Raw genomic sequence first — 23,121 nt, forward strand, 5'->3', positions numbered from 1 at the left:
AATATGTCTCCCTGATTATAAAGAAAATCATATTCTTTTTGTAATAATTTGGAAGACAAATATGAAGAAAAGTCTCTAATTTTGCCACTCAAAACATTCTGGTTTGTTGCTTTTTATACTTTTTCATGCATATAAACGTTTTAAAAAGTAGAATTGTTATATAGTCTTTTGTCACTATCTTTTGTCACTATGGCAGCAAATCTATCTTTGGCATCATTTTTAATAGATTGATGTATATTAACTTAATCATTGCCACCCCAGAAGTAAATTTTCTTACATATATTTTTTAATGGATTAGAGCAAGCATTTTTGGAATGAATTCAAAGAAGTAGAATTTCTGGAGGAAAATAACATAAAACAGTTTTAGGGTTTTTAATAGAAATTTTAAAATTATCCTGCAAAAAAATTGGTTCAGTTTATACTCCCAATAACAGTGGCAGAGCTGCAGTTTCCCCCTTCCATTTGTCCTCTTTGCTGGTCTGTAAGCAGAAAATCTCACTGTTTTCATTACATTTATTTGGTTTCTAATGCTTTTGAATCTTTTTTTTTTTTTTTTTTGAGATGGAGTCTTGCTCTGTCATCCAGGCTGGAGTGCAGTGACATGATCTCAGATCACTGCAACGTCTGCCTCCTGGGTTCAAGCTATTCTCCTGTCTCAGCCTCTCGAGCAGCTAGGATTACAGGTATCCACCACCATGCCTGGCTAATATTTGTATTTTTAGTGGAGACAGGGTTTCACCATGTTGGCCAGGCTGGTCTCACATTCCTGACCACAGGTGATCCTCCTGCCTTGGCCTCCCAAAGTTTTGGGATTATAGGCATGAGCCACTGTACCCAGCCTGCACAGCTAACTTGTAATGAGACCACCTTAGACAAGTTACTTACTGTCTCTGAGCCTCCATGTTCTCATCCATGAAATGGGTTTAATCACCCAGATTTGTTGAGATAATTAAAAGAGAGAATATCTGCAATGCAACAGCACCATGATAACACAGCTGACTCATCAGTTTCAGTGCTGGTCTGTCCTCTCTCACCTCTGATTGCGAGGCCCCTTGCTGTTCTTTTGCCACGAGCAGCAGTGTGTTCCCCCAGGAGGCTGCCATCAGTTGCAGGTTTCTTTGCTCTGTTTGGTACATCCCTTTCCCAGGCACCCAAGCAAGGGCCACTCGTTATGATACAGAGCTCTGACTTTAAGCTTTGAGTCCCCAGGTGTGACTTATGGCCAGTTCTTGTCTGATCTGTGCCCCACTTTCTCATGTCCAAAATGAGAAGACAGCCAGTTCTCTCCAATGCCTTTCCTATGGCTTTAAGAGGAGGTATGTACTTCTCACTTGGAGGAGGGACTGGCAAAACCACTTGAATTTTAATTTGAATCGAGGCATCTTGGCAGAGGTTGTAAAATGTCCTCTCATGGTTCAAAGAAGAGGATAATGCCCTGCCTGCTCCTGGTATCCCTTTCAGAGGTTAAAGGCCTTTCCATTATTTTGTGGCACTAAAGATCCTGAGCTGCTGCCTGCCTTTTCCCAGCTTCGTAAAAGCATCTTAATTAAGGCCAATTTCAGAAGGCACTAGATGGTCTTCAGTTTTGTTTCCACAGCTATTTCACATGGATCACAGCCAATTACCTGCTTTTGCAATTTGGTCTCCATTTCATTTATCTAACAATTTGGAGTTTGTAGGTTTTCTCGGAGAAAGAAATCTTCAGTCATTTGTGTATGCAGGTGGAGTGGTGGTTTTGGAGGGGGAATCATTTCAGGCAATGAAGCAGAATCTGCTCCATGTCAACAATGCAACCATGGAGGGGAGCTCAGTGGCCAGCATAAAATGAGTTATGGCCACCCCAAAGCTGGCAGTGCTGTAGTTTGCTTGTAAAGCACTTTGGGGAGATGCAAGAGGAGGTTCACAGAAGATAAGGAGGATGCGCTCTCCTCTGTGGAAGCCGTCACCACCAGTGTGTGTAGCAGCTGAAAGGACAGAGAGGAAGAGAGAGGCCTGCAATCCCAGAACGAAAAACATCCATGAGTGGAGCTGCATATTGTGAGTTGGATTCAGCTCATTGAATCAGCAGAGCCTGGGATTCCTGTGATGACAAGAGTGCCTGGTTTATATCAGAGACACAAAGGAAGGGATGCCTCAAAGGTAATGAGAAAGGCACTGGACTGGAGCTCAGAAAATGTGAATGAGTTTTGTCTCCTGTGTGACTTTGCATAATTCACCTCCTTACTGTGTTTCTCCATCTGTACTAGCAGACAGTTGGACTAGATTAAGGGATGCCAAATAGGATTCAAATCATGGACTGGGACCAAGTGGCTGCTTGGAAATCTGTGTAGAAAGGATTCTGAGGTAGACCAGGCTTGTGAGGGAAACATCCTGCTATTGATTAGCAATGTCTGCCATGAGCATTGGTTTGGGGACTAGAGGCAAGTGTGCCAAGAATTTGCTATCTCTGGACAAGATAATCTCTATAGTTACTTTCAGCTCTAAAACATATTTTGTGACCCCATGACATAAACAGACCTGAACAAAACCTTGTTAAATCAACATCTGATAACAAATCTGAACCAGAATAAGTCAATTATCACATTTATTATGGATCAATCATATTAAAAATTAGAAATTTTGAGCTGCCAACTTGCAACCAAATTGTCACTTGTATTATTTAATAAATTAGTATTTTGTTGAATTTTTTTTTTTAAATCATAGCTTTCTGAAGGGACAAGCTTCTCTTTGTTTCTCTTGGGTGGAGAAATATGACTAAATGTGACTAAAATTGCCAGATGGGAATCTTCCTGGTTCAGTTTTCTATGTGTACCTTCTATCTGCAGTAATTTAAAGAACGGTTCTTTAAGTCAGGACTTCATGAAAATGACAAAAGGAAAATGTCAGGAGAGATGTTTACATCCTTACTGTAAATTTTAAAACAGTTTATCATTTCCTACAGGTAATTTTGAGGTTGAATATCTTTCCCTTCAGGTGTAGATAATTGGATCAATCTTATCCCTGGTTCATGACACACTCTCCCATTGGTAAAATGCAGGAGCATTTTAATATGTCTGTTTATTTTAAAAATACAATAAGCACTATTTTTAAAGGAAACTCACTATGCAAAATTAGTTAGGACCTTGACAACTTGCAGCTGGTGACACACCACTGTCCCATGTTCCCAACTCCCTATTACTTCCCCCTACCACAGGGAATCACTTTCCTGAATCTCATATTCTTAGTTCCCTTAAGTTCCTTTTTTCTTTTCAAAATCATGGTAAAATACACATGGCATGCAATTTCCCATCACTACCACTGTTAAGTGTGCAGTTCAGTACTAAGTGTATTCACACTTCTGTGATTTGTCTCCAAGAACTCTTTTCTTTTTTTTTTTTTCTTTTTTTTTGAGGCGGAGTCTAGCTCTGTCACCCAGGCTGGAGTGCAGTGGCCAGATCTCAGCTCACTGCAAGCTCCGCCTCCCAGGTTTACACCATTCTCCTGCCTCAGCCTCCCAAGTAGCTGGGACTACAGGTGCCCGCCACTTCACCCGGCTAGTTTTTTGTATTTTTTAGTAGAGACGGGGTTTCACCGTGTTAGCCAGGATGGTCTCGATCTCCTGACCTTGTGATCCGCCTGTCTTGGCCTCCCAAAGTGCTGGGATTACAGGCTTGAGCCATCGCTCCCGGCCTCCAAGAACTCTTTCCATCTTGCAAAACTCAAACTCTACACCCATTTATAACTCCCTGTTTTCCCCTCCTTCCAAGATGCTGGCAACCACCATTTTACTTTCTATTTCTGAGTTCGACTACTCTAAATACCTCCTACAAGCAGAATCATACAGTATTTGTCTTGTTGCGCTGGTTTATTTCACTTAGCATAATGTCTTCAAGGTTCACCCATGTTGTACCGTGTGTCTTTTGGCTATTGTGAATAATGCTGCCATGAAATGTGTGTACAGATGTCTCTCTTCCCCTAGAGATACAGTTTTTTATTTTATCTTTATACAATCTTCCCCTAGAGGTACAGTTTTTTATTTTATCTTTATATAATCCTAAAGTATATATACACATTATGTGTTTAAATTTTACTTATTTACTTTTTTTTTTCTTTAGAGACAAGGTCTCATTCTGTTGCCCAGGTTGGAGTGCAGTGGTGCAGTCATGGCTCACTGTAACCTTGAGCACCTAGACTCAAGAGATCCTCCCACCTCAGCCTCATGAGTAGCTGGGACTAAATGCCTGCACCACCATACCCAGTTAATTTTTCTAGCTTTTGTAGAGACAGAGTTTTGCTGTGTCGCCTAGGCTGGTCTTGAATTCCTGGCCTCAAGCAATCCTCCTGCCTTGGCCTCCCAAAGTGCTGGGATTACAGGCATGAGCCAACATGCCCACATTTTCTTTTCCAAGTTATATAAAGTACGCTGTATGTATCCTTCTGGAACTTGCTTTTTTCACTTAATATTATATTGCTAAGATTCATCCTTATTGTTGTTTATAGCTGGCATTCATTCTTTTTGAATGCTTGTGACATCATCAGAAGATAGAGATCCTGAGATCTCTTAAGAACTGCTGCTGGGAGTATACACTGGTATGACCACTTCGGAAAACAGTTTGGCTCCATCTCATAAGGTTGAATATTCACACTCCTCCCAGCCCAGCAATTCTACTCTACATCCAAGAGAAATTCTTGCCTATATAAAACAGGGGATGTGGACAATGAATGTTCCTAACAGCTCTGTTCAAAATAGCAAAAACCTATTTCCCATCAACTGGAGAGTGAGTGACTAAATTGTGGTTTTTATTCCCTTTGATTTCCTGTAGTCTTATGATGCAAGTGGCTTTCCCACGGCTAGCTTGGGGAGGGAGATACTCTTGGCAATCGAGTCTGTGGTAGCAGTCCTGCTTAGCCCTAGGGCAACAGGTGCTGCCCAAAACAAGAGTAAATAGAATAAAGTGCCCCATTGAGGCAATGCCCTGGGTCCCTGGAGGTACAGGTTTTTACCTGTAGGAAATAGGCATCATACAAATCAGTCTTTTCAAATGCTTCTGTGACTGGGCTGAGTCCAAAGGACACTCTCTCCCAAAACATTACAAAGCTTATTGGGGCTACCATTTATCAAGCATTTATCATGTGCCTGATCATGTACTAGTGTACTAATTAAATGCATTATTTCATTTATTTATTTATTTATTTATTTATTTACTGACTCATTCATTTATTTGAGATAGGGTCTCTCTCTGTTGCCTGGGCTGGAATGCAGTGGTGCGATCATGGCTCACTGCAGCCTCAAACTCTTGGGCTGAAGTGGTCTCACCTCAGCCTCCCTAGTAGCTGGGACTACAGGCATAAACAATTAAGTCCAGCTAATTTTTTAAAATACATTTTTGGGCTGGGTGCGGTGGCTCATGCCTGTAATCCCAGCACTTTGGGAGGCTGAGGCGGGTGGATCATGAAGTCAGGATATCGAGATCATCCTGGCTAACATGGTGAAACCCTGTCTCTACTGAAAATGCAAAAAATTAGCCAGGTGTGGTGGCGGGCGCCTGTAGTCCCAGTTATTCCAGAGGCTGAGGCAGGAGAATGGCATGAACCCGAAAGGCAGAGCTTGCAGTGAGCTGAGATCATGCCACTGTACTCCATCCTGGGCAACAGAGTGAGACTCTATCTCAAAAAAAAACCAAAAAAAATTTTCCTAGAAATGAGGTCTGGCTTTGTTGCTCAGGCTAGTCTCAAACTCCTGGCCTCAAGCGATCCTCCCCCTTCAGCCTCATTATTTCATTTAATCTTCATCATCACCCTATAAGAGTGCCTGGGGGAAGGTGCTCCACACAGTAGCAATGTAGCAACCTCCACTCATGGTGACAGTGAGACTCAGTGTAGTCAAGCAACTTCTCAAAGGCCACACAGCTGGAGGGTGGCTGAGCCAGGATGAAGACCTGGACTCTAAAGCTGGTGTGCCAGTAAATGAGAAAAATCTCTCGAGTGTTCAGGGTAGCTTCCTCCCAAGAAATCTTTCTCCAAAGGTTCTAAAAACAATGACAGACCCATCTTTCATAAAACAGACAAAACTAGCAGCCCCTTCATTTTAGAGTGGGGAGTAAAGGTCAGCTAAGCTCCAGGGCATCCCATTTTAATCCTACATATTTATAAGGCAACTGCCAGCACAGCACACCAAACCTAAAGAACCCTGCATAGCTGTCTCTGTGGGGCAGGGCGTGTCCATGGATGTTAAGAGTTCCCAGTGTGTCCTATGGGCCAGTGGCATCACCCTCAGTCACATGTTAAAGGGCAGCTAGGCCTGGCCTGCTGGGCACCATCATGAGAATCTACTGAGCTTTCAACTAGTTTATCTGTTGTTTGCAGTGAAAGATGCCCTGACAAGAAGGAATGTGGGTGGGAAAAGTTCTGATTTGTGGTCCCCTGATCCAGGCATGATCTCCTTCCCCAGTCGCAGGAATCAGGGGACTCCATCTGTAAACACAGGCTCAAGCCATGCCCCCCAGCTCCCTCTTTCAACCAGATGCCACCCTCTGCTTCTCTTCCATAGACAGCCTAGAGCTGCCGGCATTCCCTTAGGATCTGTGCCCTCGGGCCTGGCTTAATTTTTTCCTTTCCAAAGAGCCATCTGTAGGGCCAGAGACGGGCAAAGCCTGACTCATCACTGGATGCCAGTTCCTTTGCCTGACTTTCAGTGATTCCTACCTTACCCTGGGGTTTTATGTTTCTTGTCTCAACACTATCATTTCTCATTCCTCCACAAGTTGAATTGCTCACTCCAGCCAATTGAAGTATGCTCTTCTTGACACAGTTAGCTCTAGGCACATGGTTGGTGCTAAAAAGAAAAAAAAAAGAGCATTATGTCAATTTCATTGATTAACAAAAGTGATGGCTCCACTGCAAAGTAAAGTTGATACTGCCTGGGCCTCTGAGTTCAACAGCCTTTTAGACAAATGGCTCTGAGCTAAAACATGAGCATACACACATATGTATCTGTCTCGATCTGATGAAATAATCTGGATACTTGGCTGTTATCCTTGAGCATTTTCCTGCCTCATTAATATATGTGTAGCCAGCACAATAATAATCATAGCTAATAAGGGCTAAAGCTGAGGACTTTCCTGAGCCAGGCAGTGACTTTAAAAACTTTAAAGTGGCTTTTAAAACTTTAACAGCTAAAGCTGAGGACTTTCCTGAGCCAGATAGCAGCTTTTCACATAGACTCACATTGAATCATTTCTGTTTTTCAGATCAAGAAACTGAGACTTACTATCACATTTGGGATTAAGTTAAAAAAAAAAAAAAAAAGAAGAAAGAAACTGAGGCTTAAAGCTGTCAAGTATTTCAAAGCCAGCAAGTGGCTCAATCGGAACGTGAACCCAGGCAGTCTAGCCCTGGGATCCTGTGCCCTTACCCAGTATCCAGTGTCGGCTACACAAAACTAATGAGTACATGTTTTCAACTATAGTTTAAGTGAGTGACATATTTTTCACTATATTTTATGTAGGTGACTTTCAGTTTGGGGGTATTCTACTTACACAATCTATTGAACTGGATATTAACTGAGAACAAACAGAAACTAATGAACTCTGAAAAACATAAAACATGAGCCACATGATGTCACTGCAAACATGATGTCACTGCAAAAGACAAAACAGCACATAGCCTTCTTGTGAGTGTATTTTGCTTACAGTCCATGAGGACTGAACTCAGCCTGAACTCAGCAGTGCTGTTCCCTTGGGAGACAGACACATACATACATACACACACACACACGCACACGTTAGTGGTTTTGTGCCCCCCACCCCGCACCCCCAACACACACACACACGCACACACGAGTTGGTGGTTGTGCTGCCCGGAGCCTCCAGTCCGCCAGTGCCAGGAACGGACCAGATGGGTCCAGCAGTGCTGAGTCAAGGCTAGGAGGGGGCAGCCAGAAGCGCACTCATGCTCCAGACTCTTGCACCTGCGGAAATGGGTGGGCACTGGGAGCGCGGGGGTAAGGAGTGAGAGGGAAGGGGGTAAGGTGGGGGCAGCCCTTTCCCAGGCGGTAGAGGGGGCGGTGGTGCTGTTGCCCTTTTAAGCTGCGGCTTGACAGGAGCCGCGCCTCCTGTCGGTGGAGTCGGTTACAAGGGGAGCAGCCGCCCAGGCCGCCACACAGCTCCCCGCAGAGGCCTCGGTGCCCCTTACCATTTTCCAGCCGTGCTCCGACTACAGTGGAGGCAGTGGGGAGAGGCAGAGCGGCCAGAGCTCCGCCGGGCTGTCCTGCCGGGTGGTCGTGGCCATGACAGGGGCTCCGGATCGGCTCACCTTCCGCGCCCCTCCCGCCGGAAATGAGGGTAAGATGTCCGTGTCAGGGTTCAAGGCCAAGCTGAAGTTGCTAGCCTCTATTTTCCACAAGAACCAGGAGCCGCGGCAGCTCACGCTCCACTGCAACGTCATGATGAGGCGCCCAGCCGCGGCCTCGCGGGTCAGGGCGAGGGCGGAGAGGAGGCTCCTGGAGTCCCGGGACAAAGGAGAGCCTGCCCCGGAGAGGCCCCGGTTCCCCGGGCTGGGCCAACACACCCCTTTCTCCTGCGACTGGCCTGGCCCAGATCGCGGGGACTGCGGGAGGCTTGGGTAGGAGGAGGCTGAGGGTGCGTCTCTCTGGCTCCTTGCGCGGGGCTGGCTTGGGGACTGCTGGCACCTCTCGCCCTGGTGGCCGCTTCCCGAAGTGGGAGCCCGCGTCTCCCGCAGCCCTTTCGGGGCCCATGGTCGCCCTCAGTCAGCCGACCTGCTCCGGAACAGCGACGGGGCATGACAGGTTGGCTCCGGCTGTTGTTTGAGCCCAGGCGGGGAAGGGGAAAGGCCTTTAAGATTTTCGGTTTTTTGGCCGGGCGCAGTGCTCATTCCTGTAATCCCAGCACTTTGGAAGGTTGAGGCGGGTGGATCACCTGAGGTCAGGAGTTCTAGACCAGCCAGGCCAACATGGTAAAACCCTGTCTCTACTAAAAATACAAAAATTAACCGGCATGATGGGAAGCGCTTGTTGAGATGGAGTCTCACTCTGTCGCCCAGGCTGCAGTACAGTGGGGCGATCTTGGCTTACTGCAGCCTCTGTCACTTGACAGTCCATGGCTTCAAGCGATTCTGCTGCCTCAGCCTCCCGAGTAGCTGGGATTACAGGCGCCCGCCACCACGCCTGGCTAACTTGTGTGTTGTTTAGTAGAGACAGGGTTTCACCATGTTGGCCAGGCTGGTCTCGAACTCCTGACCTCAAATGACCCACCTCTGCCCCCCAAAGTTCTGGGATTACAGGCCTGAGCCACCGCGCCCGGACCCCAAAGGCCCTTAAGTTTAAAGGCCTCATTCCTCAGTCAGGTTTTCCTTGTTCTCTCGTGTTCAGCCAATCGTTTTTAAGTTTGTGTTTAAGGAGAAACTAACAATGAAAACGGACTTGTTGAGGGAGAAAAAGTTGGAATGCAGCCTCTGGTGCTGTTTGAGCGATCCCTGTCCCCGGGCCGCCGCTATGTTCTGGAAAGGCGCATTGTACCGTGGATGCGGCAGGTTAACAGTCCTGTACAGGCGCTCTGCCCGCTTTTCCTTTCAGGCTTCTGTATCAGCTATTTTTCCCCTGTAGAATGTGCCCCTGACAGCCACCCAGTAACCCTACCCAATTTGTCTTTACATGTCTGACCACCAAGGCTCTTCTGGGTCATATTTTGTTCATGCTGATATGTCACCTTCCTCCCCTCTTTAGTCCTTACTATTTTTGCTTTGGTCATGTTATGCTGTATTCTGTAAGCCTTTTTACTTTTTTTAAAATGGTGGCAGGGGAGAATATTTTATAATTATACTTTGTGCTTTTCATCTTCCACTGAATAAATGCTTGGTAAATATTTGTTTTATTAAGTGTGTGATCCTATTGTCACTATATTGTGCTTGAACAAAAATCTTAACTGCCTTGTAAGTTAACTGCTAAGAATGTGTCAAAAGTGCAGAGATAACATCAAGAACTCGTCATGGATAGTACAAAAAGGTCTCTAAGGGCTTGATGGAAGTCTGTAAATTGACTTCATATGAAAGAGAGTGTAAGAAGTGAAAATGTAAAGCATGACTAGAGAGCCAGAGCATCAAGCCAGCTGGCTTTATCAAGCCAGCATCCCTTTCCCCAGATCCTTTGTAACAGTGTTATGTAATCTTTTCTAGAAGATCGTTCTGAAAGATAATGCCAACTTGGAACCTAGGAAACCATCTAGTGGGTTTCTGCAGGTTAGGTGGTTCAAATCCTCATCAGCACCTTTGTTTTCTCTGCCTTAGTTTGCTTACAATGATGTTCTCAGTAGCTATAATTGCTGTCTTTGAATCCTTAAGCATTTTTTTAGATGACAGGGATATATGTGCATTTTTATTTTATCAAGAGATAGAATTTTTACTCTAGTTTTGTGGGCTCTGGGTTAGCTTATTGGTTGTTTAGTTGTAAAATGATTAGGGAAAACCGTGTGTGTGTGTGTGTGTGTGTGTGTGTGTGTGTGTGTGTGTTTTAAGTTTCTTTTGTTGTCAGAGGACTTAGAATTTTATTTTATATGGTAATTCTGACAATTTACTTTATTCTCCACCCCACATTTATTGAACAACAAAGTATGAAAGTAATGTGTCCCATAACCAGCCTTCAGAGGAATTACAGCTGCTGTACATCTGAAATTCTTTTTTTTTTTTTAATTTTGAGATGGAGTCTCACTCTATCACCCAGGCTGCAGTGCGGTGGTGCGACCTCGGCTCACTGGAACCTCTGCTGCCCAGGTTTAAGCAATTCTCCTGCCTCAGCCTCCCGAGTAGCTGGGATTACAGGCACCTGCCACCGCACCCAGCTAATTTTTGTAGTTTTAGTAGAGACTCCATGTTGGCCAGGCTGGTCTTGAACTCCTGACTTCGTGATCTGCCTGCCTTGGCCTCCTAAAGTGCTGGGATTACAGGCGTGAGCTACCGAGCCCGACTAAACTTTCAAGAAGAAGTTTGTGCTTCAGTTTTCAAAACATTATGATATCAAAAGATAGCTGTGCCGCACATTTGGAAAGATACAGAAACTGAACATACTGGCAGGCAGTTTTGCCTACTGGTGCTTGAGATAGAGCCACACCTTGGTCTCAGTGGATTTGTGGAGAAAAATAGATACAGAAAGTTATTTCTAAATAAGAGCAAAAAATTCTTTTCTTAAGCAGTGACAGGTAAAGAAGTTGTCTTGGCTAACCTTGAATTGTGTTGCCCTTGATTGAGACAGTTGTATGGTGGGGATGGTAGTGGTGATAAACCTGTTTGAAATTTGTCTGCTTATAGTAAGCTTTGTGGTAACTGTCACAGACAACTTCATCCTCACAGGCCTTACAATTACTATAAAACTAATAGAATGGAGGAGAAACAAAGGACCTGAATAATTAGATGTGTAGATAATTGTTCTGTGTTTTCATAACCGGTGAAAAAGAACAGTGTTAGAAACCCTTAAACATTCCATGTAAGGAACACTGCCTGAATTTATATTGCGATTTTTCAGCATCATTCACTGTTTAAAAACAGGCATATTGTGGGTCATATTTTAAAGACAAATAGAAAACTTATCTTTTCAAGATGGATATAAAGTTTAACCTTATCAAAATTACAAAATGTAAAGCATATTATTGAAAAATATTAATGCATAGGTTTAAATATTAGTCATCATTTTAGATGTCTTTCTTAAATATTAAACTGAACAAACATTGAACATGTTTGTGCTCAAGGTTAAATTTCCTGGGGTGATGGATATTTTATAATATGGATAACAAAAACTTCTTATTTTAAGAAGTTTAGAAAATTTTTAGGCAAAACTAGAAAATCATACCAATAGTTCTACCACTCAGAATGTGCCACCATGAGAATTTTGTATTTTTCCAGTCCTCTGCTCATCTCTTTTCTCCTGTGCTTGTATGTGTTCCCTCTCCCTTACAAAATCAGATTTTTTTTTTGTAATCTGCTTTTTCACTCAACAATATTGTAGATCTGTGTCAGAAGTTACTCCTCTACAGTGCCTTCAGTTATTGTGTGCTTTGTGTTGGATGACTGTACCGTCTAGTCATTGTGTTTCCTGGTACTGAATACATAGGGGTGAGTGTGTGTGTGTGTGTGTGTGTATTTTTTTTTTCTACCTTAACTAATGTTTGGACATCCATAGGTAGAGCTAAATCCTTGAAACCTTCCAAGTGGGGCTTTCAGTTCTCATTGCTGAATTGGTTTCTAGACATGGAGCAAATTATATTGTATGGAAAATTTGTTTTTTGAGATAAAGTCTCACTCTTGTCACCCAGGCTCGAGTGCAGTGGCATGATCTTGGCTCACTACAACCACTGCCTCCCAGATTCAAGTGATTCTCCTGCCTCAGCCTCCCAAGTAGCAGGGATTACAGGAGCCTGCCACCATGCCTGGCTAATTTTTGTATTTTTAGTAGAGATGGGGTTTCACCATGTTGGCCGGGCTGGTCTGGAGCTCCTGACCTTGGGTGATCCACTCACCTTGGCCTCCCAAAGTGCTGGGATTACAGGCATGAGCCACCACACCCGGCCTTTTTTTCTTCTAGGTACCAGCTTTTACTTATCAGATTGGTAAAAATATTAGAAAGTGTGCAATGAAATGGGCATTCTCACAGTCGTGGCAGAAAGTATAATTATCTTTGACTTTCCAGAAAGCAGTTTGGCTTTCTAGAAACTTGCCTAACCTCTTCCCATTTAGGCAAGATGAATTCTGACTACCCCAAGGTGGCCCATCTTGTCCCTGTGGTTCCATATCTCCCAGAAAGAGAGGTCTAGTCTCAGGGAAAACTCAGATTTGCTTGGCTTAGCCCACCTGACAGCTAATCACTGGAAATGGGGTGGGCTGGTAGACTCCTTTGGTCAGGTTTTGTGTCAAGAGAAGGATGTGGAAAGACGGGAGAGAGGTAGCAAAACTGGCCTCAATTGAACTAAGTAAGTTAACGTAGAATGGCAAAGGAATGTTTTTCCAAGGAAGAAATTCAAGGGAAGGAAGAAAGTGGAGGGGAAGACAGCAGTTCTCAAAGTTTTGGGGTCAGGATTCCTTTACACTCTTAAAAATATATTGAGGGCCCAAGGAGCTTTTGTGTATGTAGGTGATATCTGCTGGTATTTATTACTAGAAATTAAATCAGAAATATTCAAAATATTCTTTAAAGGTTCACCAAATATTGTTATAAATGCTTTTATGAAAAGAAAATTTCCAAACCGAAAGTAGTACAATCTTAAATTAATCTTTTGCAAATTTCTTTGGTGTTTGGTATGTCATTTGTGTCTGCATTCAATTTATTGTGTGATATTTGCTTGAAAAAAATTTGAACAAAGGCCAATGTCATACAGATAGCCATTTTAGATCATTGTGGATATTTCTTTTTCTTTTTCTTTTTTTTGAGATGGGGTTTTGCTCTGTTGCCCAGGCTGGAATGCAGTGGTATGGTCATGGATCACTGGAGCCTCAGTCTCTGGGGACTCAGGTGATCCTCCCACCTTAGCCTCCACAGTAGTTGGGACTACAGGTGTGTACTATCACACCTAGCTATTTTTTTGTATTTTTCATAGAGACAGGGTTTTGCCATGTTGCCTTGACTTCTTTTTTGATTCTCCATCAAAACTTGATTTTTCTTGAACTTTGGATTTTTTACCCTTGCATGATATTATAACATCATGCATTGGTTACTTCAAAAATAATCGTTCACTGAGATCTTCTATATGTTGATACATTTGATTATACGGTATCAAAATTCATTCATCCATATCACCATCAGTCTCATCAGAATACTTTTGGAAAGAGATGGTAGACATAAGTTTTCTAAAATTCTAATTTTTTGTTCAAAAGCTTGAGTTTTATTATTAGCAATTTTATTGTTGAATTTTATTATGGCCTGTCTGTTGTTTTCCTTGAAATAACAGAATCTCCTTTTTTGAGAAAATGTCTCCAAAACCCAAGCTGAAATAACATTTTTTGTCAGTCATCCTTTGAGGTAAAAATGATATTCCATTAAAGTGGTTAATTCACTTCATGACTTGATCACCCAAGGGTTTTTTCTCAGGTAGTCTGTACGAATGCTCATGTGTACTTCCCGTTTCATCACATAAAATATTAAAAAGATATATTCAAGGATTAAGATGTAAAATTTTCACTGCTTCATCATAGACATTCTTTTTATTTTTGAGACAGGGTCTTGTTCTGTCACCCAGGCTGAAGTGCAGTAGCATGATCACAGCTCACTGTAGCCTCAATCTTCTGGGCTTAATCAATCCTCCTGCCTCAGCCTGCCAAGTAGCTGGGACTAGAAGCATGCAACCACAATGTCCACCTAATTTTTGTATTTTTAGTAGAGATGGGGTTTCACCATGTTGGTCAGGCTGGTCTCAAACTCTTGACCTCAGGTGATCTGCCCGTCTTGGCCTCCCAAAGTGCTGGGATTGCAGGCGTGAGTCACTGTGCCCGGCCCACCGTTCCTTTTTAAACCTTTAAACATTTCCTGTGCATAGTAGTCATACCATGACTACTAGTAGTTTGGTGTTACTTCCTTTATTTGTGCTAAAGTACCAGCATTTTAACCCACCATTGTATCTGTACCCTTACAGCAAATGTCACCATGTTAGTATTCCTGTCAAAATAGTTTGGACCTGGGGGTCTGAGGGCCACACTTTGGGAACCATTGAAATAGGTACTTAAACCTACGATATGTCATATCTTTTAATCTACAAGATTTTTAAAAACTTGATTTCAGTTAATGTTTTTGTAGTTTCTAAAATATGATTTTGACGGGTTTCAGTCCAGAGCAACAACATGTATTTTATTTTGCTTATGCTCAAGTTTACTAGACAAATACTAACCTAATAGAATGAGGTCCTAAATCTAGTTGCAGTTTCTTTAGCCAAAAAAACACAAAAAACAAAAAACAAAAAAAACCCAAAACTAAAAATGTAGAAATGGTTCATGTGGTGTATTCCCAATGTATGCTGAAGAATTTGAAGAAGAAAATGCAATAGTCCAAAAGTGGTGTTCTTTAAGAATAGGATTGGGCCAGGTGTGGTGGTTCACACCTGTAATCCCAGCACTTTGAGAGGCCAAGGCAGGCGGATCATGAGATCAGGAGATCAAGACCACCTTGGCTAACATGGTGAAACCCCATCTCTACTAAAAACACAAAAAATTAGCCAGGCGTGGTGGCGGGCACCTATAGTCCCAGCTACTCCAGAGGCTGATGCAGGAGAATGGTGCAAAGCCAGGAGGCAGAGCTTGCAGTGAGCCAAGATCGTGCCACTGCATCCAGCCTGGGTGACAGAGCAAGACTCCATCTTAAAAAAAAAAAAAAAAAAAATGGGATTAATTCTAAGAGTTTATTTTAGCCTGCAAAGATATTTGGGACACTGTAAGAGAGGAATGAGAAGAATGAGAATAGTTGAAGAGATATGCTGTTACTGATGTCCTCTTTCAATACAACTTGTTTTTCTTTTCTTTTCTTTATTTTTCTTTCTTTTTTTTTTTTTTTGAGATGAAGTCTTGCTCTGTCACTAGGCTGGAGTGCAGTGGCACATCTCAGCTCACTGAAACCTCTGCCTCCCAGGTGGAAGTGATTCACCTGCCTCAGCCTCCTGAGTAGCTGGGACTACAGGCACATGCCACCATGCCTGGCTAATTGATTTTATTTTAGTGGAGACGGGGTTTCACCATGTTGGCCAGGATGGTCTCGATCTCCTGACCTTGTGATCCACCTACCTCGGCCTCCCAAAGTGCCAGGATTACAGGCATGAGCCTCCGTGACCAGCCAACTTGTTTTTCTGGTTTTCCATGGTTTTCATCGTTTTCTGGTTTTCATGGTTTTCCATGACCTGAAACTAGTTCTTCTGAAGCTAATATATAATAATAATGGCTTTTCCCCAATTTGTAATAGAAAGCAGGACAACATAACAGAATAAATGTCTATTAGTGGGTGAAAGCACATAATACTTAGTTCATGGTTAGTTCATTAGCTTTTTAAAAAAATCACATGTAATTGTGTTCTGAAAATATATGTATAGTAATGGCATTTATTGGTATTACTTGGTTCATGTGATAGAATAAAATGTTAGAATTTTATGGTGTTTGAATTAGTTATCTATTGTTCTGTAACAAATTTAGTGGCTTAAAACAACAAACCTTATCTCACAGTTTCTGTGGGTCAGGATTCTGTGCAGTTTACCTTGGGTTCACTGGCTTGGCCTTTCACCAGGCAGTGAATGTGTTGGTGGCAGCTGTGATCATCCCAAGGCAGGATAGGGAGAGAATCCATCTCCAAGCTTGCATTGGCAGGATTCATCTCAGGCTGTTGGACTGGGCCTCCGTTTCTAGATGGCTATCAGTCAGAGGCCTTTTACAATACCTTGCCATGTGGGCCTCTCCATAGGGCACCTCATCACATGGCAACTGGCTTCCATCAGAGGGAGCAATGGAGAGAGCAGGAGAAGGGTGACCAAGGCAGGCATCATAGTCTCCATGTAGCCTCACCTCAGAAGTGATGTTATTACTTTTGCTGTATTCTCTTTGTTAGAAGTGAGTCACTAGGTCCAGGAGTGGGAATTTTACAAGGGTGTGAATGGCAGGAGGTGACAGTGATCAGGGCCATTTAGAGGCTGCCTACCAGTGTTGAAGAAAATTGTTGACTTTTATGAGCTGTAGCAGCAGACAGTGCTATGCAAGGAGAATGGCTGTCTTAGAAGTCCAGCTCCTCACATGGGTTTTAATGTGTTGCCTTTTCCCCCACACATTTTGTTTAAATCCATGGTCATCTTGCCATTTAGTGGTGTGGTTTAATTTTATATTTGGGTTAGTCTGTATGTAAATGTTTAACACAGGTGTCTCTGTGTTAAACAGGAATCCTGTTCATTTTCTTCACCGATATGGTTTGTGGACTCTGTTGAGCCAAATCTGACATCAGTTCTGGAATGTCTAGAAGATACTAAGAACAACAATTCTGTGAGGAAAGAAGCCAAGCTATTTTCTCTTTTCCTCATGAATATTATATTTAGAAATTAAATGTTAAGAGATAATACGATAAAAAAAAAACATGATTAAAGACTATAATCTTAGAGGAATTAAAGTCTGGGTATTTTAAGCCCTCCAAATCTTACTATCTGGATTCTCTTTATTATTTCCCACATGTATAACCTCAGTTTAGATTAGGAATTCAGGATCTCTTTTTCCCTGAATTCGAAACATTAAGCCAAGCAAGCATTTTGAGTAGAGGCCACTAGCCAAGGTGGGAAGTAGAAAAAAGACCAAGGTGGAAGTGAAGGAGAGATGGGGAGAATGACACCAGAACTAGTGGGAGGGAATTGCCTTTTCTTTCAAGGGTCTGTAAGTCTGCAGTAAAAGTCAAAGATATTCAAATAGAAAGTTTTGTTTTTGTTTTTAGTATATAAAGAAATATAACTTTCCATGTTGGAAAAATTTTAAAAACCTTTTTTTAAAATCTAAAACTCATAAGCAACTTCATAATTCTCATAATTACTAAGAAAATTAGTAAAGTACAGAAAAGAAAAAAGAAAAAATTCAAGTCTCCCATAATTTCTCTACCTAATATAACCACTATTGACAGTTGACATCATGGCCATTTTCTACCAGTATATATTTTTTCTTTGCTAGTAAAATACATAACCCTTATACATATGTTTCAATAGTTGAGGTCATATTCTCTAAAGTTTTTTTTATATATATATATTTTTTTTCGAGATGGAGTCTTGCTCTGTTGCCAAGGCTGGAGTGCAGTGGTGCAATCTGGACTCACTGCAAGCTCCACCTCCTGGGTTCACACCATTCTTCTGCCTCAGCCTCCCCAGTAGCTGGGACTGCAGGTGCCCACCACCATACCCGGCTAATTTTTTGTATTTTTTAATAGAGATGGGGTTTCACCATGTTAGCCAGGATGGTCTCAACCTCCTGACCTCGTGATCTGCCCGCCTCGGCCTCCCAAAGTGCTGGGATCATAGGCATGAGCCACTGCACCTGGCCCTTTTATATTCTTTTAAGAAGTATTTACTGTATTTTCCCATGATGTTATAGTCTTTATAGAAAAATAACAATCATTATTTTCAGTTGACGTGATTGTTTACCTAAAAATATCCAAAGGAACTAACTGAAAAAAACAATTTTTAAGATTACTGGTTAAAAGCTCTTTTATATAAAAATCATTAGCCTTCCCCAATGTTGGCTATAATCACATAGAAGATATAGTGATGAAGTATTTTTTCATGTATTTCAGCAAAAATTAAATATCTAGGAATAAACTTAGATGTGCAGGACTTTTATCAAGGACATGACAAAATTTTGCTGAGTGGAATGAAAGATTTGCATTCTATGTTCCTGGATGAGCAGATTTCATGTTATAAATATGTTAGTTATCAACATGTCTTCATATTAATTTGTAAATGTAATTTCTGCTGGGCACAGTGGCTCATACCTGTAATCCCGAAAGTTTGGGAAGCTGAGGTGAGTAGATGACAATTAGCTGGGTGTCTGTGGCACACACCTATGGTTCCAACTACTCCTGAGGTTGAGGCAGGAGGATCACTTGAGCCTGGAAGGCAGAGGTTGCAGTGAGCCGAGAGCATGCCTCTGAACTCCAGCCTACATGACAGAGTGAGATCCTGTCTCAAAAAAAAAAAAAAAAAGTGTGTGTGTGTGTGTATATATATTTTTTATATTTTATATCTATTCATATATACATATTGTGTGTGTATATATATATACACACACACAATTTATAAATTCCAGCAGATTTATTTTTGGCACTTGACAAAATGACTCTAAAGTTTGTTTAGAAGAGTAAATAATAAAAAATAATAAAGTATAGACTCTTTCAATCAGATATTAAATAAAATATTGTAGACTAGCCCTGGGCCAGACAGATAAAGGCAATGGAAGTTTAGAACCAGAGTCATGCAAATGAGAATTTAGTGTAAGGAAAAGGTGGTATTTTAACTTAACAGTGAAAGGATAGATTATTCTGTAAATAGTTTTATGAGAACTGACCATCTGAGGAAGTTTGAGTCTTAACTCCAATTTTTGTCAAAATAAGTTATAGTTGGTTTAAACACATCTATACTTAAAAATTAGAACAGAAGAACATCAGTTTGAAGATATTTTAAGAGTTAAGCCTGAGGCTGGGCACAGTGGTTCATGCCTGTAATCTCAGCACTTTGCAAGGCCAAGGTGGAAGGATTGCTTGAGTCCAGGAGTTTGAGATCAGCCTGAGCAATATAGCAGGACTCTCTCTCTCTCTATATATATATATAGAGAGAGAGATAGATAGATAGATAGATATACATATAAATATACATATACAAATACAAAAAAAAGGTTAAGTTTTGTATGGAGAGCCATAAAGATGAGATGTAAAAATTAAAGGCTTGATGGACACATGTTTACATTTCCAGCAAGGGGGTTGATGGGAAAGAATGATAGACATAGCTCCATTACTGCTACCTAGTTTTAGGGAGTTGCTTCTGAACATCTAAAGATAACAGTTTTATAATAGCAGAAATGAGTTATTTTTCAGTGTCTAAAACATTACATAACATACATATATACATACTTACATAAACATGTTCGTAAAATTAATGAAGTAGGGTATAAAATTGGGCCTAGTGTTTAAAAAAGTAAATATATTTACATGAAGGAGAAAACAACCCACTGCCCACTCTTACAGCCTCTGCCAGTTTACCATAGCGTAGTTTCTTGAGAGAATAAGCTATATGTCTTCACCTTTTTTCACTGAGCTCATTATAATCTGGATTCTGCCTTCATCATTGTGCTAAAATTTATCTCCTAGTTGCCAAATCCAGTGGCTCCCCTCTTAGTCCCCAAATTGACCCCTCTGCAGTATTTTGATACTGTTGATTGTTCCCTTGTGGAAACATTCGTCCATTCTTAATATCCACCAATAAAGAGCTGGTTAAATAAAAATTATAGTGTACAGTTTTATAATAGAATATTCTGTTGTAGAACAAAAAAATGCAGTCAGTCTTTCCATAAGAACATGTACAAACTTCTAAGATATATTAAGTAAAAAAGTGAGGCATAAAATATTGTGTATAATCTGACCCCTTTAGTATACAGTGTAAAAAAATCTATGTCTGTGCTTGTTTATACTTACTTTTTTCTCCCCTGGTGGATATGGGAAACTGAATAGTAGAACACAATTTTAAAAAACTGTGTGGCTTCTGTGCCAGGACCTGTGATAATTGGGTATAAAATATTAAAAAAAAAAAAAAAAAGGCATGTCCATGTCCTCTGGGAAGGGACATGATAATCGAATGGGACTTCTATCGGATTCTTTTCTCCTGTTTTGATCTTATCACCCTGCCTTGGTCTCCTCCGATCTCTTCTTCGTTGGCCTACTTCTTTCTTCTCTTTTCATTCTGTGTTTTCTCTGAGTAATCTTTGACTCCCATTACTTAAGTCATGACCTGTGTTCCAGGGATTCCTAAATCTGTATTCATCTCCAGAGTTTCAAGCCCATATATCTGTCTGTATATCATATATGTTAGGGAATCTCACTTGGAGTAACATGGGTGTTCAAAATGATGATATTTAAATTTTCATGTATCCGCTTCCTAGCACTCTATCAGCCCTATCATGTGTTCCATCAATAATTCTCCTTGTAATTGCGAGTGGGACAAAATGAAATAATCAAACTAGTCACCCATGCCTAAACCTGGGAACTGTCCTAGCATTCTTTTATATACTACTGCTCTCTGACTGCCCCACTCCCCCCGAAACTAGTAAATTTCTAAGACCTGTCCTTCTGAATGTCTCTTACTATTTTCCCTGTGATCTCACTTTCTTCCTCCCATCCCTCAAATGCTTTTGTGTTTGTGTGGTGGGGGAAGAGAGTAAAATTGAAATTCATGGAAAATGTACTACCCTGTCTGTCTTTTTCTTCTTTTTTTTCTTCCTCCCTTCCTTGCCCTTCCTTCCTCCCTCCCTCCCTCCCTTCCTTCCTTCCTTCCTTCCTTCCTTCCTTCCTTCCTTCCTTCCTTCCCTCCCTCCCTCCCTCCCTCCTTCCTTCCTTCCTTCCTTCCTTCCTTCCTTCCTTCCTTCCTTCCTTTTTCTTTCTTTCGATGAACTCTCACTCTTGTCCCCCAGGCTACAGTGCAATGGTGCAATTTTGCCTTACTGCAACCTCCACCTCCCAGGTTCAAGCAATTCTCCTGGCTCAGCCTCCTGAGTAGCTGGGATTACAGGCACCTGTCACCATGCCCAGCTAATTTTTGTATTTTTAGTAGAGATGGGGTTTCACCATGTTGGTCAGGCTGGTCTCAGCTCCTGACCTCAGATGATGTGCCTGCCTCAGCCTCCCAAATTGCTGGGATTACAGGTGTGAGTCACCGTGCCCAGCCACTACCCTGTCTTTCTTGTTGCTTGGTATGACTCCACTACCCTGCTGCCTCTCTCCCCCTGCAGCGGGATAATTTAGGAATCAGAGAGACTGAGGGGTTGAGGAGGATATATATTATTATTTAGGTGCCCTGGCCCAGTCAGATTAACATCTAAAGGACTGAGCCCTGAACAAAGAGTCAGGTTACCTTTTAAGCATTTTGTGGGGTGGGGAAGATCTATGCAGGGGGAAGCATATTACAGAAGCAAGCAACAAAGATAGTTTTTCAATTGAGACATACATTACATTATTTCTTACTTTTCAAGGAAAAACATGTTTTACAACTTGAGTTTATCTGTCTAGTGACCTTGCAGCTGCACAGCTAGAGAAACAGGGTCTTCACAATGCCTGGGAAAGGAGGAGAGATAAGGCTCACTAGCCTCAGAAAAACAGGCAGTTAATTTTTAAAGTACTCCACCTCTTTTTCTTTCTTAGGGGGAATTCGGTTTTGCTTTTTTTTTTTTTTTTTTTTTTTTTTTTTTTTTACATTCAACTGAGTTTTTGCTTACACATTCTTTAATTCATTTTAATTCCTGTTTCACCCCAGCCCTCCTGTAGCCCCTTCTGTGCTAGAGGTCAGAGTGTCCAGGTCTGTGTCCAGATCGCCCTGCCTCATCTTCATTATGCACAAAACAGAGCACATTGGGTGCATAATAAATCCACACTGGGGCTTGGCTTCCTTTTAAGCATGAGGATTTTTGCTGGATCCTAATTTATGGTTCAACCTTCCTGTTTCCACCTTCTTCATTGTTCACTTTGGGAAGGCTTATTCTTTGCTTCGTTAACCCATTCTAATCCTGTGTCTTCTTTCTTTGTCCTGTGTGAACCTGCTTCTTTCTCTTTATCTCTCTTCTTGGTCAGAGATACCCAGAAAATTGTTCCTGACCAAGTGAAGTGAGTTGCCTTATTAGATCCCATTTGAGTCACCTTATACATTGAAAAACATTTTAAACAATGAAAACCACACTTGTGCACATAGTTTACCTTGCTTACTTCCTTAAAGTAAATGTGCTTACAATACAATTTGGACTTAAACATGGAAATTTAGTTATTCTTTGCAGTTTCCTAGTGAATTATTATTTTTTAGACAGACACTTAAGAGCCTACTAAATATCAAATGTTTTACAGTTTTCATTTAATCTTTATCATTCTGGGAAAGTTTTCATTTCTTTGTTTTACGGATCAGTAGACTCAAACTCAGGGAATTAGATGTGATATCCAAGGTCATCTAGATTTCCAGGCTCTGTCTGCTGGATCACATTTGCTTTTGTACTTTTAACTGACTATCACTGGAATATATAATTTTATAATCCATGTGTAACAACACTGCCTGTGTGTGGTTTTTTTTCTTTTTCTTTTTGGTAGCCTCATTAATGTATTAAGGTTCTCTTGTTTGAAGTTGTAAGTTTCTAGGAAAACAAGGTAGCAATGAGAAATTGGACAATGTCTGGAAGTTCCTAGGATCCTCTGCCTTTATTGTTGTCATTCTGCCAGGTATCAGTAGTAGTGATTATACCCCAAGCCATAGTAACTTTCTTAAACTAGAGCCTCCTGAAAATATTTTAAAGAGGTTTTTTTTTGTTGTTTTTTTTGTTTTTTGTTTTTTTTTTTAATCTGTAAGTGGTAGGTGAGTAATAACAAACTTTTTTATTTCCTACTGGGTTGATTACAGTAGT

At 41.4% G+C, this 23,121-nt stretch overlaps 1 pseudogene; it reads left to right on the forward strand.

The window, feature by feature from the left end:
* The first annotated feature begins 7,875 nt into the window (after nucleotides 1-7,875).
* On the forward strand, nucleotides 7,876-17,043 carry LOC112628800 (annotated as a pseudogene).
* The last annotated feature ends 6,078 nt before the right edge of the window (nucleotides 17,044-23,121 follow it).

The sequence above is a fragment of the Theropithecus gelada genome, chromosome 7b (genome assembly GCF_003255815.1).
Source record: "Theropithecus gelada isolate Dixy chromosome 7b, Tgel_1.0, whole genome shotgun sequence".
Taxonomy (NCBI): Eukaryota; Metazoa; Chordata; class Mammalia; order Primates; family Cercopithecidae; genus Theropithecus; species Theropithecus gelada.